The following is a 16,296-nucleotide window of genomic DNA, read 5'->3' on the forward strand; positions in this document are numbered from 1 at the left end:
TATCTACCTCACTCTCTCTCACTACCTCACTCTCTCTCACTACCTCACTCTCTATTTCAATACCTCACTCTCTCTCTATCTCACTACCTCACTCTATCTCTGCTAATGCAATAGGCATCACATATGCAAAAAAAAAGCTAATACCAATAGAAATGACAATGCCATTTATTTAAGGATACAAAAATGATAAAAAAAATAATGAGCAATACCAATAGCTCTACCTATAATATTGCCGAGACCATTGCATTGTAAATGCTTGTTTTTTTCTCCGATCCATAAATGCCCTCCCTCGATATAAGGTAACCTGTCTGTAACTGAAGGGAATCCAAGTCTCCCCTCTTGCTTGATTGCTGTGGTCCTCTTTAGATAGGATACAGCTTCAATAGGTGGGTTTCACTGCAAGGGTAAGTAGCGGTAATAACAGACAAAAATACAGATTGGAGAGCTGTAATACTTGTAAGACGTTGTCTTGTGTGCCTGGCTTCCTCATTTGAGCTAAAAAAAAATCAGTGTCAAGAGGGATGCCGGGGATTGTAAACCAGGACATACCTTGTCACCAGTTTTTTTCTTTGACATACATCTGAGTTAAAAAAAAAATATTTCATCTTCTTTAAATATGCTCTTCGGAGTTTATGGCTGGAGTGCTGTTAAAATACTTAGATGGTAGGCAACCTGCCAAAATGATGTTTTGCAGCGGTACTCTGTGCTCCCTGGCATGCACACACCCATAAAGTGAGAAGCCGTGTGATAAGGTGTGATAAGGTTATGGTAGTGGAGTTGTATCCGGTGTATGTGTGCTTTTGGGTGCGTGTGCTCTTCAGTACTTGTTGTTGGTCGTAGGTCATCTTGCGTGATTGTTGAACATGGTTGCTTCTGCGGTGTGCTGCAGGTCCTGAGAGCATAGGTAAGAAGGCATGTCTCCCTTTACTACATGAATAGCCACAGCCCAGGCCCTGTAAATACCATGGGTAAGGGTACAGGATAGAGGGTGTGGCTGAAGGTCATGCAGGCGTCTGCTAGAGGCCCATGACCTGGGAACATAAAGATCATGAGAACTGATTGAGGGTACAGGGCATAGCTAATGGCAGTCAATTCCAATGTGGCATGGCCACAGGCCAGAATAAATTTACTGCAGCCACAGGTAATAGGCCATGCGCCTCATGCTTGCAAGGCGTGGACAAATGCCATAACATGAGGTCACCGAGAACATGAGCCTGAGGCGCTGTGCACGTCCAGAGGTCAAGCCTTCTGTTCAGTGTCCACAGTGCATGTCTACGTCATCTGAAAGAGGGTTTAACTTGTTTTTTATGGGTCTTGTATTGGGGGTTCCACACTGTGCTTACTATGAGGTCAATACCAGGAAGGATTGTTTTGCTCTCACTTTTTAACTGTTCTTAATGCAAACCACTTCTGTTTTTATTAATTCATTTTTAATAGCTTTTATTGTGTAGCTTTCGACAACTGTATTATTTATTGCGGTGCAATAGTGCACTTTTATGGACTGTCCGTGTACACTTTTTTGGACTATCTCCCTGTATGATATGTCAATTTGCACTTTTCTACTTCTTCTTAAATGTGTCTTGAAGCTTTTATGACACAAGTTGTTGAAATAAAGCATATACAACAACAACAGCATGGTACATCCATGTGGGCACTTTGGTCATAGGTGCAGATAATGCACGCCTGTGACCTTCTTTTACTAACAATAGTACATAAAATATCATTTAAACACAAGAAATTAAGTGAAAGAACTGTTTCGATAGGAATGACGTGGTCTCTGCTTTGATCACATATGTATGATGTTCGAGGAACTCTTAGAAAACACTTCAGCCCGATGTATGTTATGTGATGTACGGTATGTGATACAAAACTTGAAAACCACTGAAATAACCCAGTTAGTGAGAGCAACTGAAACCACGCCCCATGCACCACTCAGGCTCCCAGCTGATGTCACAATTGAACACGCAAATGACATACGTGAGGCATCACTGGTGACACCACCAATGCAAAAATGACATCAATAACATCACCAATGTGTCATAACATTATGGGCAGGATTAAGAGTTGGGTGATAAATCGAGTGCAGTCAAATCAGATGAGATTTTATCGTTACCTGCTGGTAAAAGTGCCCGCAGACCCAGAGAAATCGCTGGATTATGAGCATTTTGCAGGACGCACGGTAACGATTTCCCTACATGTGATTTTTCCGTGTGCAATTTTACCACGTGCAATTTTACGGCAAAGTAAGATCACATGCGAAAAAGTCGCACACGAACATCTTGTAATTGGATGAAGCGTAATTAATGCTTGAAAACCCGTAATAATTTGGTCCCTCCTGACTATTATTCAGGGCCTATATGTGGAAACATTAGTGATGCGATTACACCGACCAGCTGTTTATCAAAAATCGAGATATCCTTTGCTAAACCTGTAGGGTAAAAGGGATAGACTTGTAATCAATGGTTACCCTGTAGGAAACTCCTTCTACGCTGACCGGGACTAAGGATTATCAACTCCTCACTTAATTTGCTTCAGTGATAAAATGGCATTATTAATCTGCTCTTCTGTACCTCTGTATAATCACTAAGCGTTACTTATTGTAATGGGTCCAAATTAAAATTTACAATGGACATCCATAACCATGTGTGCACCAATTATACACCCCATATTTTCAATAACTATTTTGCTGTACAAATTAGCAATAATGAATAACGGATAATAACACAATGAAACATATAACAGATTAAATACTATGGTGCTAGAAATACACTAAAAGTTCACAAGTTCCACTATTCCTGCGTAACATTCCAAAATATTTAATGCTATGCTTACATATAGTGATTTTAATAAGAGACTACACGTATTTCAAAATATATGACACATATTACATATGTGGAAACTATGTATATACATTTCATTTGAACAGTACATAAGCCAAGAGATAAATGACCACTACAAGAACAATACTTAAACAACAACTAGTTATATTGGCAATCCATGTAGTTTTTAAGAAACATACCTTCCTCTTAATAGTCCTATTCATCAATACTGTCGATGTTCTTTCAGCAATGAGTGTAAATGGTCTGGAGAGATCCTCGTTAAAGACCTGTTCTTACATTAAAAAAATAGAAATTACATTTTAGTATATGGATGGAGAGTTCTTTAAAATGTCTAAACATAAGGACTAGACGAAGCATGAACTAGTCAAATGGTAGGAAGAAGCTGACAATGTCTGATCAGCCAAAACGCATATTGCTCAATAAAGGCTAATCCCCAAAATGCAATATTTCTTTAAAGTGGAAACCAATCCAAATGTAGAGCCATTCAGTAATTGGAGTTCGTTACCAGAAGCGCACTGTCCCCAAAACCGTCGAAAGTTTAATGGCTGAACGACTCGCTAGTTCGGCTCACTCTTGAGCGACAGACCAGACGGTGCTCGAGGCTCTAACGGCCTTCCAAACACCTTGTTTAAACATGATCAACAATTTTGGCCCACATACCTTACCCCACTGTTCAACCATGCCTTTTTTTTCCTCCTCCATAGCAGCATCCTGGAGTGATAGCATTCTGCATCCCATCTTTAAATCAGGCTTGCGGACTGACCCAGCAAATTACACCTTGATCGTCCTCATCGATGTCGAAGCTAAGCTTTTCGCCTCCAATCTTTTAGCAGACTTGAAAGCTTGGGCTTCCTCAGCAAATATTATCCCTAGAACGCAGAACAGTTTTAGGGCTGGCAAGAACACAATGACCAATCATCTTGCACTCAGCCTCCTTGCCGAAAAAGCTGAAATCAGATGCTCAGAACGCTACACAGGGTTCCTGGACTTGAAAGCAGCATTTGACAGGGTCCCGAGAGACTGGGCCAAAATGGCCGGCTTGAGTGTCCCGCCCAATCTATTGGAGCCTGCGATCAATCTGTACTCAGACACCTGGGTTTATGTTAAAATCAGCAATGGCAACAGAACCACCAGCAAGATTGCCACCCACACTGGTCTGAAGAAGGGGTGCTTCCTAGCCTCCTGCTTATTTAACATCTACTTGGCAGGTCTAGACACACGACTAATGGAAGCAGCAGATGACTCACTTAGATATCTACAATACACTGACAACATTGTCTTAATTAGTCAAATCCCTATTGGCCACCAACGCCTAATCACCCATCTCGTTCAATACACCCAAACACTGGGGCTGGAACTTAATTACAACAAAACAAAAGTAATATGCTTTTCAGCAAATCCTAGCTGCACCCATCCCACGTTCAAGTGGAAAGTAGCTGGAAAGACCTTAGATCCGGCCAAAACATACAAATACTTGGGAGTGGTAATGGACATCAGACTATCATTTAGGGAGCACCTAAACCAAAGGAGAATCATTGCCAACCAACTATGGTTTGCTTTTAACATGCTGAAAAAAAAGATCAGAAGTACATCACAGCATTATCTACTCCAGGTCATTGGAGCAAAGATTCTCCCCTTACTCACCTATGGCTCTCAGCTATTAAAGGGGAGTGACGCAACCACACTTAACCAACTCCAATTCACCCTGTTCAAACGTATATTTCTGCTACCGCAACATATATCACAATCACAGGTGAGACTGGAGTTCAGTTTGTTCCACCAAGCCCTGGTCAGGACGGGTGCAGTCATCAAACTATGCTGAAAGCTCAGACCAGCCCCACTGGCCTCACTTTCTGCCGTTTGTTGATTGGAAATGGAAAGGAAGCCCAACCAGAAAAATGATTGGCCAACAGCCCTTCGGAAAGCCCTAAGCTATGTAAAGTTGGACAATGCTCGGAAATAAAGTTCAATTCCATTGCCCTAAACAAAATCACCAACAAGGCTCTAAAGCTTCAATCTTGGACCACCAACAAAGCAGAGCTCGCCCTTAAAAGGCATGGATGGACAGTCCTGCACTCCTATACTGCTTGGAGCCCACAACCGTGCGTCATAACCGGTAGTGTAGTGCCCATTCAACAATCACTTATCTTATTCCGTAGGGGTGCCTTTCCATCAAAAGATCAGGTCCCTGTTTGAAAGCCGTCCTGGCCACACCCTATATATCGACTATGTGGTCACACAGAAGAAAGTGTATTGCACTTTTTCTGTGTCTGCCCAGCAGTTATACCCGCCAGACAGAAACAGTTTCAAGCTGCCCTGAGGGCCCTCCAAATTAGGTCTGTCGCCCGCAGTGATGTCGCTCCTGAAATGTCACAGCATTCAGCTTTCCTGCAGAGCCACCAAGTTTCTGTTGCAAGTGAAAAGGCTGCTTCTACAGCAAACCGCAGCCCCCTAAAAAGTTTGATGATTGTTTTCTGCTAGCTGCAGAGTTGGCCGCCCCATAAGCACCATGAACTCTTCGAAGTAAACCTCTTTGCAATAGATTGTATTTTAGATTACAGCCGTTCATGTGACTGTCACTTGTCATAAATGTTTTAAATGCACCTAATGTTATCACGGGATTTTAACTAAAGGGCAACCGTCACACCGCAATTTTTTCACAAGCAAATTGCTGTAACTTTATCTATGCTAAATGCTAATTTTTATCCTTATTATGTACATGGGGATGATTTTTATTAATCAGCAATAAAGAATTTACTTACTAGTTGAAGTTCATTTTAAATGAAGAGATTTCTTTCTTAATTGGTGAAGAAATTAAAAAAAACATTTATTAGAGAGTAGCCTTCTACCATAGCTGCCGCCTGAACATGTGCTTCAATGTAAATTGTTGAAACTTTGAAAACAATTGGTGCTTCATATTATGCAGTTATTTTTAACTTATAGGTAGTGTTTTTTTCAATCTCATATTGATTAGGGCAGTGGTTCTTGACCTGTGGTCCGCAGGCCCCTGGGGTCTGACAGGGGCTGCAACTGTTTAGAAATGTAATGTCAGAAAATTAATATACTATATATGTATTCATATATAAAAAAGCTAATTTGATAGATTTAAAATGATCTATAAATGTTAAAAAAATATTGAAATTGGTAGGTAAAAGTTCAGTTGGTATCCTTATCTTGATTTGTGGAAGCAGCAAAAGTACAGCAAACCGAATGTAGTACTGATGATCGGTGGCGTCATCTAAATCAGCATGAAATGTGACAACAAAAGGGAGTATGCATTAGGGTTAAAACATCAATGATATTTTAAAGTCTAGCATATTGCTTCATGGTTTAGAACAAAAACTAAATTTTGAAAAGCTCCAATCTTTCCTTTAAAATTAAAATGTTTACTCTATCATTTTGTTAGTGAATTAAATAAAATGTTACACAATTTGTTTATTTGTTTGCTGTATATGTGTTTCTGGTTTTCTGTGTATTGTTTTTTTTTATTTTTATTTATATTTATTACATTTTATTTGCACAATAACAACCAGCAAGCAAGATAATACATTTTCCAGAGATCTTCGGATATTGCTTTCATGCGGTTAATTCTTGGTTACAGAGTCTGTCAAGAGATACGCCAATATCGTCATACCCAGCACATTTCTCGTATTATCTGCAAACCTGAGCATGGTCTTTGTCAGGCTTGATAACGTGTACCTTCAAGGTATATTCTTGGCTTTTACAACAAAACTCATTTGGTTAATCCAGTGACAGAATATATATCCTACACAGACTAGAGGGAGGTGTCTGTATCTAATCGCACGACATCCAGTACCTTTCCCTGATTGAGATGTGACAGTGTAAACACAGTTGCTTATAGTGTAAAGGCACAGTGTAGAGCATATAGCATTAGCGCGAGCATTCAGTCTACGTTTCTGCTAGTGACCATTAACACATTAAACTCTGCCAACATGGTGTGTATTGTTTTGAGGTTGCTTTATGGGGAGACCCCCAACTTCCAGTAGTGGTTCATTGGGGGTCCACAGAAGTCAAAACGTTAAGGACCCATGGATTAGGCAATTAAGGTGAACATAATATGTAATATATTGCATATGCCAAACTTCTTTTAAAGGGATAAGAAGCCAGATTTCGGATAATTTGTGTTCCTTATGTTTTAGTTTTGTATTTTACTGCACCACTGGTATACATCATTTAAATAAGAATGGTTAATTTCTTAACAATTCTGCAGTGATAAGTAGTCTACAAAAAAATACCAAAAAAACCTAAATATTTTTGTATTAATAAGGCACACTGATATGGACAGCGTTGGAGATGAATCTTGAAGCAAAATGTATCTTGAATCTTGTGTTGAAGCAGGGGAAACATGAATGAAACTAAAACAGGAAGAGATATTGTTAGACCTATCAACCTTAGGGTGGTCTTCCCCCAAACCTTTTGCCTTACTCCTCCATTTTTGCTGATCTTGTTTTATTTGGCCTTAAGACTGTGTACTTTACCACTGATAACCAGTGCTAAAGTGCATGTGGTCTCTCCTTTAAACATGGTAAATTGGCTTACATCCTATTGGTATATTTAATTTACTTTTAAGTCCCTGGTAAAGTGGTACTACAGGTACACAGGGCTTGTAAATTGAATGCTACTTGTGGGCTTGCAGCACTGATTGTGCCACCCACTTAAGTAGACTTTTAAACATCTCAGGCATACCATTGCAGACTGTGTGTGCAGTTTGTTTTAAACTGTCATTTCGATTTGGCAAAAGAAGCCATTTGCCAGGCCTAAACCTTCCTCTTTAATACATATGTCACCCCTGGTACAGGCCCTAACCCACCTAGAGGGCATGGTGCAGTGTATTTAAAAAGTTGGACATGTGCTTTTAACTTTTACATGTACTGGTAGTGATACACTTTTAAACTAGTTTTTCACTATTGCAAGGCTTACCTCTCCCAAAGAATAACATTGAGCTAACTTTTTCCATGTTATAAGAGAACTCTTTCAAGTGGGAGCAGGTAGGAATGCTGAACTTGATGTCTAAAGAATTGTAATCTAAAGCCCTCTTTAGAGGCACAGTCGGATTTTAAGTTAAAATTCTGGGAATGCCACTTTTGAAAAGTTGGCATTTTCTTGTCCGAACCATTTGGTGTGTGCTGCCTTTATCATGGGTCACATGACTAGGTGAGGTTGGCGGTTGGCCTTTGTGTATCGCTCCCAGGCAGTGAAAACCATATTTGCACATTACAAAGGCTCTGCCAGAGCAAACTCAAAGTGTTTGACACTTGTCCATTGTAACCCTAGACAATCTGCGGCCATGGCAGGGATGCAGGATTCCAAAGACCTCTGGGGTGGTAACCTCCAGAACTTTCCCCTACTTTAAAGTGGGTACTAGGTTTAAATATTGACCACTCAGACCCAATGCTTCAGTACACCTCTGGACCTGTGGAAGACTCAGAAGGACTGCTGTGTTGCTCTGCTCGAAGGACTGCTACTCTGTTGCCCTGTGCCCTGCTGCCTGAGTGAAGGACTCGACAAGCATCTTGTTCCCAGAAGTGCCAAAGTGACTCAATGGGCCAGTTGGCTGGCCTCCTAATTAGAAGCCTCAGGGACAGAACAGGTCCAGCCATCTCAACCGAGCACCTGGACTCAGTCTGCTGTGAGTCTTGACCCCCACGCGGTGCCACCCAAGCCCTGAACACATGGAAGTGGACATAAAGGTGCTCTGCCAGCCCAGCTGTGGTTCTGCGGGCAGATCTGGACCACTGCAACACATCTCCTTGCAGCTCTGCTTCAGAACCACCGCTGATTGATGCTTCCTCAGGGCAGGACTTCGCATCACAGTCCGCAGTCTCCTCAGAACTTCTGCTGTATGACGCATCCTCGACGCAAGCCTTAACATTGCAAGCTACTTGTCGATGGCCTCCTCGATGACGCAGGACTCCGCATTGCAACCCCGACAACTTACTCAGAACCAGCTAGTGTACGATGCATCTTCGACGCAGGTCTTTGCTTCGCAAGCCCCTGGTCGACAGTATCCTCAATGATGTCGCAGGACCTCACATCGCAGCCTGACCTCAGAACTGCAGCTGCGCAACGCATCCTCGACGTGGGATCTCGCAACGCTCCGAAACCAGGATTTAAAGTACTATTGTTCAGTGGGCCTAACTTTGTCCCTGTATCTGGCCTGCGTACTATTGCAGTTGGCCTGAACTTGTGACTTTGTCCCAGTCTGGCACGACCAGATAACCACAGTTGGAGCTTTTCGCTTCTAGGTTCTAGTATCACTTAAATATTTAAACTTGCATATCTCACAGTTCTACTGTTGTTTTGTTGTCAAATATTTTATTAAATGTTACTCTATTTTGCTAAATTGGTGTTGGATTTTCTCGTGTTGTGTTTCCACATTATTATCTTTGAATCGCTGCATAGATACTTTACACGTTGCCTCTACGTTAAGCCTGACTGCTTTGTGCCAAGCTACCAGAGGGTTAAGCACAGGTTAATTTGGGGTTTGCTTGTATTTCACCCTGACAGAGATTGTAGTTCCTGCCGGAGCAAGGTTTCACCCCCTTCAATCAGTAACCCAGTTTCTAGCAGATTTAAAAACATTTTCCTGGGGAAGGAATTATTTTCAGGATTTGCCCCGATAATGTGGAACTCTCTCTCGACAAAGATTAGAATGAACCCATAAACCATAGCTTTCAAGATAGAGGTTAAAAGCATCTTGGTTGACAGATTCCTACCAAACCTGATATGGAACAGGGCTGACTCCGGACACCTGTGACACTGAGTAGAAGCTATCTGTAGTTTTTCGCTATTGTACTACCAAGAGGGTGTCCAAATATGAAGAACATATGTTGTTTTGTATATTGCTGCTCTGTATTGCGTGTTTGTGACTTGATAACATATTCTATATAATGGGACAGGGTATTTCTATGCACAGTGCTTCGATAACTTTGGGTCATGTTCGCACTTTACAAAACTCTCTCAATAAATAAGTAAGGGGGAAGATGAGTTATAACCTGAAAGATGCTCAGTCTGAGCAATAATTCATAGCGGTCCTGCTGATTAAAACTCAACTTTCAATAGATTAAAGGTTCTACTCTTAGGGCATATTTAGTACCTGCTAATCTCTGCTAACAAAAATTTACTGGCCCCACCAGGATTACAACAGTCATACAAATGCTTAAAGCAGGTGAAATAGCCAACTGAAATATACATAGGAATGGCAAAAACGTGCGGGAATTAGTGAGGAAACATCCAAGGCCCAATGAGGACCCTGCCCCAAAAGCAGCCCACTGGTACTTTGAGAAGTCCTGGCATATTTCTGTAGCACCGCTGCATGCAGGCACATAAGAGCAGCGTGGTAGTTAGGATGTAGTTTCCATAGGAAGAGCATTTTTACATTTGCCAATAACTCTCGGTTCGGGGTGATCGATTGTGTGGGGACCAAGAAAAAGAAGGGGGGGGTCCCAAAACATTCTTTCCCTATGCATAGTTACTTTAGACATGACTACAGCCCGAACTGCTGAAAGGAAATACACCAAATTTGGAAGGAAGATAGATTCTGGTCCAGGGAAGTGCCTTTTTGTGATTTAGTGTAAATTTGTTCAGTGGTTGCAGAGTTGTTTAACAAACTTTCCAGTTGGATATATAGAGACGCAGAGGATTCATGATCCCTCCCGAACTTGGGCTGAGATATGATTGGCTGCCAAGAATCCAAACCAGGAAGTGCTGGCAGCAATCTAGTGAGTCGGCTTGAACCAATTTACAGAATAAATGTTAATAAAAAAAGAAAAGGGGGCAGGGTAGAAATACCCTGACCCTCTAGGTCTCTTGGGGGGTTCCACAAGGAACCCGCAGGACCAAAAAAAGCATTTATTTTTTATAATGTATGGCGGGACCCACAGATCCTGCCGAAAACTAAAAAAAAAAACAAGTGCACTTCGTTACTCATCGGCCCCCAGGTGGGCCAACTTCTGGGGGCATTTTCATAAAGGAGGGGGGGTGCACTTCTAGGCAGATGGCTGGTTGGGGGATGAAGTCCCCATGGTTCAAGAGGGTCCTTGGGGGCAAAAAAAGCCCTCCTGTTATCTTCAGTAAGTCCCACACAGCGGGATTGCTGAGAGGTTTTCGAAGGCCATGCCCCTTTCTCCACCCCTCTGCAAATGCTCCTCCCGGTGCACTGCTGGCTGGGGGATGAACTCTTCTTGGATGCTGAGTGTCGTTAGGGTCCAACAAGCCGTCCTGTTTCCTAATTCCTACACTGCAGGATTCCTGAGAGCTGCTCGAAGATCCCACCCCCTTTCTCCATCACTCTGCAAACATGACTACTAGTTAAAAAACCAGAGACATTAAGTTATAGTCAGGAAATAGAATTTGAAAAACCTTAGAAATCCACTCAAAAAACCAAAGGTTGCAAGGTCATTATTGTTAGGAAGTTGATTTTTTTTTTAAACTTAGAAATTCACTGAAAAAAGCAAAGATTACAGGGACGTTATAGTTAGGCTCAGATTTCAATCTTAAATAACCAGTGAAATTCAGCACTTTTAGTCACCTGAGCGAATGACCTGATGATGACCTCACATAGAACATCACTCATGACATGGGCAGAGACATTCCTGATGACATCACTGATGACATCATCCACACAACCACACACACACCCACTCATACCTCATACAGCCTCTCATACGGCCACTCACACACTCATATATCCATTAACAGACAAATACCAGTACTCATACACCCAGTCACTCCTCTATAGAGCCACTCACACACCTCCTCACTCACTCATATAGCTATTTACACAATAATTCACTCACCCAAACAGCTATGCATACAACCAGTCTCTCACCCATACAACCACTCACAAAGCCACACACTCAGCCGTACAGTTACTCACACACCCAAATATTCATACAGCCTCTCAATACAGCCACTCACTCATTTATTCAAGCACTCACTCACACACCCACACAATCACTTACATACCCATTCACACATCCATACAAGCACTCAGACACTTGCTCACTCATCCATATAGCAATTCACACAGACACTCACTCTCTAATACAGCCACTCACACCAACTCATTCAACCACACACCCACTCAAACAGCCATTCACTCAGCCATACAGCCCCTTAAATACCCGATCAAACACTCACACAGCAATTTAGACACCAACTTAGCCTCCAATATAGTCAGTGCACATCCAGTTACCCACCCATAGAGCCACTCACACTGCTACTCACTCACCCATACAGCCACTGACACACCCACTCACTCACCAATGCAGCCACACAGACAACATCTGTCACCCACAAAGCTACTCACACACCCACACCCACTTATACAGCCACTCACACAACCATACATACAGTTTCACAGCTGCTCACATAATATATGTTAGAAGTAGTATCACTTAGTAGTAGTGCACCTAGTAGTGCACTTAATTTAACTTTTGTAGTAGGTTAATACATATGTTAAACATCAGCTCTTAAAAACACACTCATTTGAGGATGTCATGAGTGATGTAATTTGAGTTGTCATGAGTGATGTCACTGACCATGTCAAGAGTGATGTAATATATGAGGTCATAAAAAGAGCATGGCGGAGGCGTAAGTTATACTTAGCTCCGGTAATTATAATTGCTGAATTTCACTGGTTTTGTACAAGTGAAATCTAAGCCTAACTATAACTTTCTTGTAACCTTTGGTTTTTTAAGTGTGTATATATCAGTTTACGCTCCAAGATGCATGCAGGCACCACACAGAGAAAAACGGACTCTTCAATAAGCTGTATTCTGCTGTTCAGGATATCGTGTTTATTTCATAAAGTGCAAAGCGGTCATATCGCGTTTTGACCAACGCAGTGGCTTTGATCACATGAGCGTCAGACGGGTGAGTAAAAACATTTATGTATGGTCAAAGAGTACCATGTGATGTCGCTGTCAGTACCTATGATAGACATAGAAAAATACTTGCAACAAATGAGTATGGACTACTAGCGACATCGCTCTGAAATGTCAGCAAGTAAAATCAATGCCAGCTCATGTGCTAAAACCAGGTGAATATTTTTTGAATTTTTATAAAATTTGGAACATTGTAGCTTTATAAAAACAAGCGCTGTGTTGATGTTAGTCCAATTGATATTTAAATGGAACAAATTATTGAAAGTCTAACATATGGGTATAAACCATAACTCCCAATTAGACTAGCGGTCTGCAATGCACAAATGCACCAACAAATGGTAAAAAATACTTGTAAAAATTGCTACAGAGTCTTATAAAACAACATATTATGTTCAAAAAAGTTCTGTAAACACCTGGAATAAAGAAAAGTGACACAATGATATCAGTACAGATACTTCTTGCGGATGAGCAGCATACCTATGCTAAAATGCATTTCAATTAAACTACACCAATGTAAAGTGGGTGTCACTCGAAAAATGCATAAAACTGACAGCGTAAAGGTGAAAGTGCTAAGTGCAAAATGGTGCAAAGATACTATTCAGTGACAAAAAAATATAAACAATAATATATGAGAAAGCAGCATCAGAGAACTGATATACATCAACTTAATATATATATATATATTCTACTGGTGGTCACCAGTAAGTAGTTATAGTTAGGACCTAGTTTCCGTAGGAAAAGCATTTTTTGACTTGCCTATAACTTTGGCGTCCTTAAACCAATCTTTATGAAATTTTACAAACAAAAGTAGGTTCTGGTGGTGATGGAAAGTGTGGGGGTGATCCATGCAGTGGGGACCGAGAAATAGGGGCACGCAAAAAGGGATCATTTGTGGTGTTAAAACCCATAGGAATGAGTTGCCTTACCTACAGCCCGAACCGCTGACGCAATTGCACCAAATTTGGCAGAAAGGTAGATGTTGTTATACAGATTGTGCTTTTTGTTATTTGTTGCAAATCTGTCCAGCAGTTTTTGAGAAATTTAGGCCAAAAATTATAGATATATCTCTGACCGCAGATATTTTGCGACAGTTTCGCAATTAATCGTGAATGCAGCGTACCAACAGGAATGCTCTGATTGGCTGGTCGCAACCTGAATAGTAAATTGCAGCTTTTTTTGTCTGGGAACTGTGTGGAAATTTCATGAATATTTGTCAAACAACGCCAAAGTTATAGGCAACTCAAAAAATGTGTTTCCTGTGGAAACTAGGCATGAACTATTACTACCTACTGGGACCGCCACTAATTGCTGAATTTCACTGGTTTTGTACGACTGAAATCTGAGCCTAACTATAACTTTCCTGTAACCTTTGGTTTTTTAAGTAGAGCTATATATATATATTACTGGCGGTCAGCAGTAGGTAGTTATAGTTAGGACCTAGTTTCCATACGAAAATAATTTTTTGTTTTGCCAATAACTTTGCTGCCAATTGTCGATGTCAAATTTTCCAAAACTAGTATGACAGTCGATTCAGCTTGTGTTTTGAAAGTTTCGGGGTGATTAGCCTAGTGGGGGCAGTAAAAAAGAAATTGCATAAGGATTTTAGACACGACTACAGACCAAACTGCTGGACGGAATTACACAATATCTGGCAGAAAGGTAGCTATTGGTCCAGAAAGCGATCTTTTTGTGAATTTGTGTAAATTCATTTAGTAATTTTTGAGATATTAATGAAAATCCAAATTTATATATATAGGGATGCGAAGGTTTAGTGAACCCTCTCGATCTCGTGCTGTGATCTGATTGGCTGCCAGCACTTCAATCAGGAAGAAGAGTACCACAAAAAACATTTTAAAAAAGAAAAGGGGTCGGGGAGAAATACCTTGACCCCTTACCTCTGGTCAGGTGCTCTGACAGGGACACCGACAGGGCCAAAATGCGATTTAAAAAAATATAATTTTGATGTGAAAATGCAACAGAGCCACAAATCTGCTGCAAAAAAAAAACAAGCGCAGGTTCCTGTGCTTATTTTGAATACAACCCCTGGGTTGTCCAGGTCCGGGGGCATTTTGTAAAAAAGGTAGGGGGGTGCACTTGGCCCCCCTCCTGAGGCTCACTGAGAAAGAAAGATTAATGGGGGCAGCGTGGACCCCCCGAGCTGCGGGGAACACCACCCCATTGGGGCTAAATAACACCCACAAGTAACTCCCCCCAGTCGGATTGCTCAGACCTCGTTGGAGGTCCTGCATCTTTCTTAACCACTCTGAAAAGGAGCCTCCTGCTGCACTAATGGTTAGGGGATAGAGTTCACTTGGGTGCTGAGGGTGGTTGGGGGCCAAGAACCCCTAACACAGTCACAAGTTAGTCCCCCACAATGGGATTGCTCAGACTTCATCAGAGACCTTGCCCCCTTTATCAGCCACTCTGCAAAGGGGCCTCCTGGCACACTTCTGGTTCGGGTCATGAAGTCTAGGGGTGAGCACGACGGTAAACTCTGCTGTGCCTGGAGTTGATGAAGCCTGGCTGATTAAGGGCAATACCCAGAAACCAGTCTCAGGATGCTTGTTTCCGGTCCAGGGGGGAACTGGCCTTTCAGTTCGGGCTGGACTGTTCCCATGAGGAGAAGGTTCAAGACTGATTTGCATATGGCTGGGTCCAACTGGGGTGGCATAGTGAGCAAAAGAATAATGGATGAAGTCCAGATCTCTTGTCTGGGGGTGAGTGGTTGAAACGTTTCAGCACTCCGTCCATCTTCTTGTTATGTTTGTTATGGGCTTCCTAAGTGACCAAGGGTATGCCAAGACATGGGTTCCTTGCTCACTGTGCCACTGGATTCAAACTAGCCTGGCTGATGAGGGGTAAAACTCAGAAACCGGTCCCAGGATGCTTGTTTCTGGTCCAGGGGGGACCTGGTCCAGCAGTTCGGGCTGGACTGTTCCCGTGAGAAGCAGGTTCAAGACTGATTTGCATATGGCTGGGTCCAAACTCGGGTGGCACAGTGAACAAAAGAATGATGAATTAGACCCAGATCTCTTGACTGGGGGTAAGTGGTTGAAAGGCACTCCATCCATCATGTTGTTGTGTGTGCTATTGTAATAGTGTAAGCAACAAAAATTAATGTTGGTACATATAAAATGCACATGCTATCAGAGATGAGGCCAATTGTCTATTTGGACATTACATTCAGGGTCCTGACTTTTTGGCAACAAAACTAAATGAAATGGCCTATTTCTGTTATTCAAGGGGCTCAAAACAAAATGATTATGAAAATTAACTCTGAAAGTAGAAACAAATAAACGAAGTGGGCATCTGAATATCCAGTGGGGATGGGGGGGGGGGGAGATGGGCAGCAGAGGGGTTGGGGGAGGGTAAGCCACTAAAGAATAAAAATAGTGTGCATGGTTTGACAGGCCACAATGTTTTCCCTTAACATATGTTTGAGAACCACCTTTGGTATTCCCCAGTTGTAAAATTATTACATAAGTCAAACAAAAACAAAAGGAAGGCCAAGGCTTGAACATCTGGGGTGATCAGAGTTTCAAACTTGT

This window comes from Triturus cristatus, chromosome 12 (genome assembly GCF_964204655.1).
Source record: "Triturus cristatus chromosome 12, aTriCri1.1, whole genome shotgun sequence".
NCBI classification, from domain to species: Eukaryota; Metazoa; Chordata; class Amphibia; order Caudata; family Salamandridae; genus Triturus; species Triturus cristatus.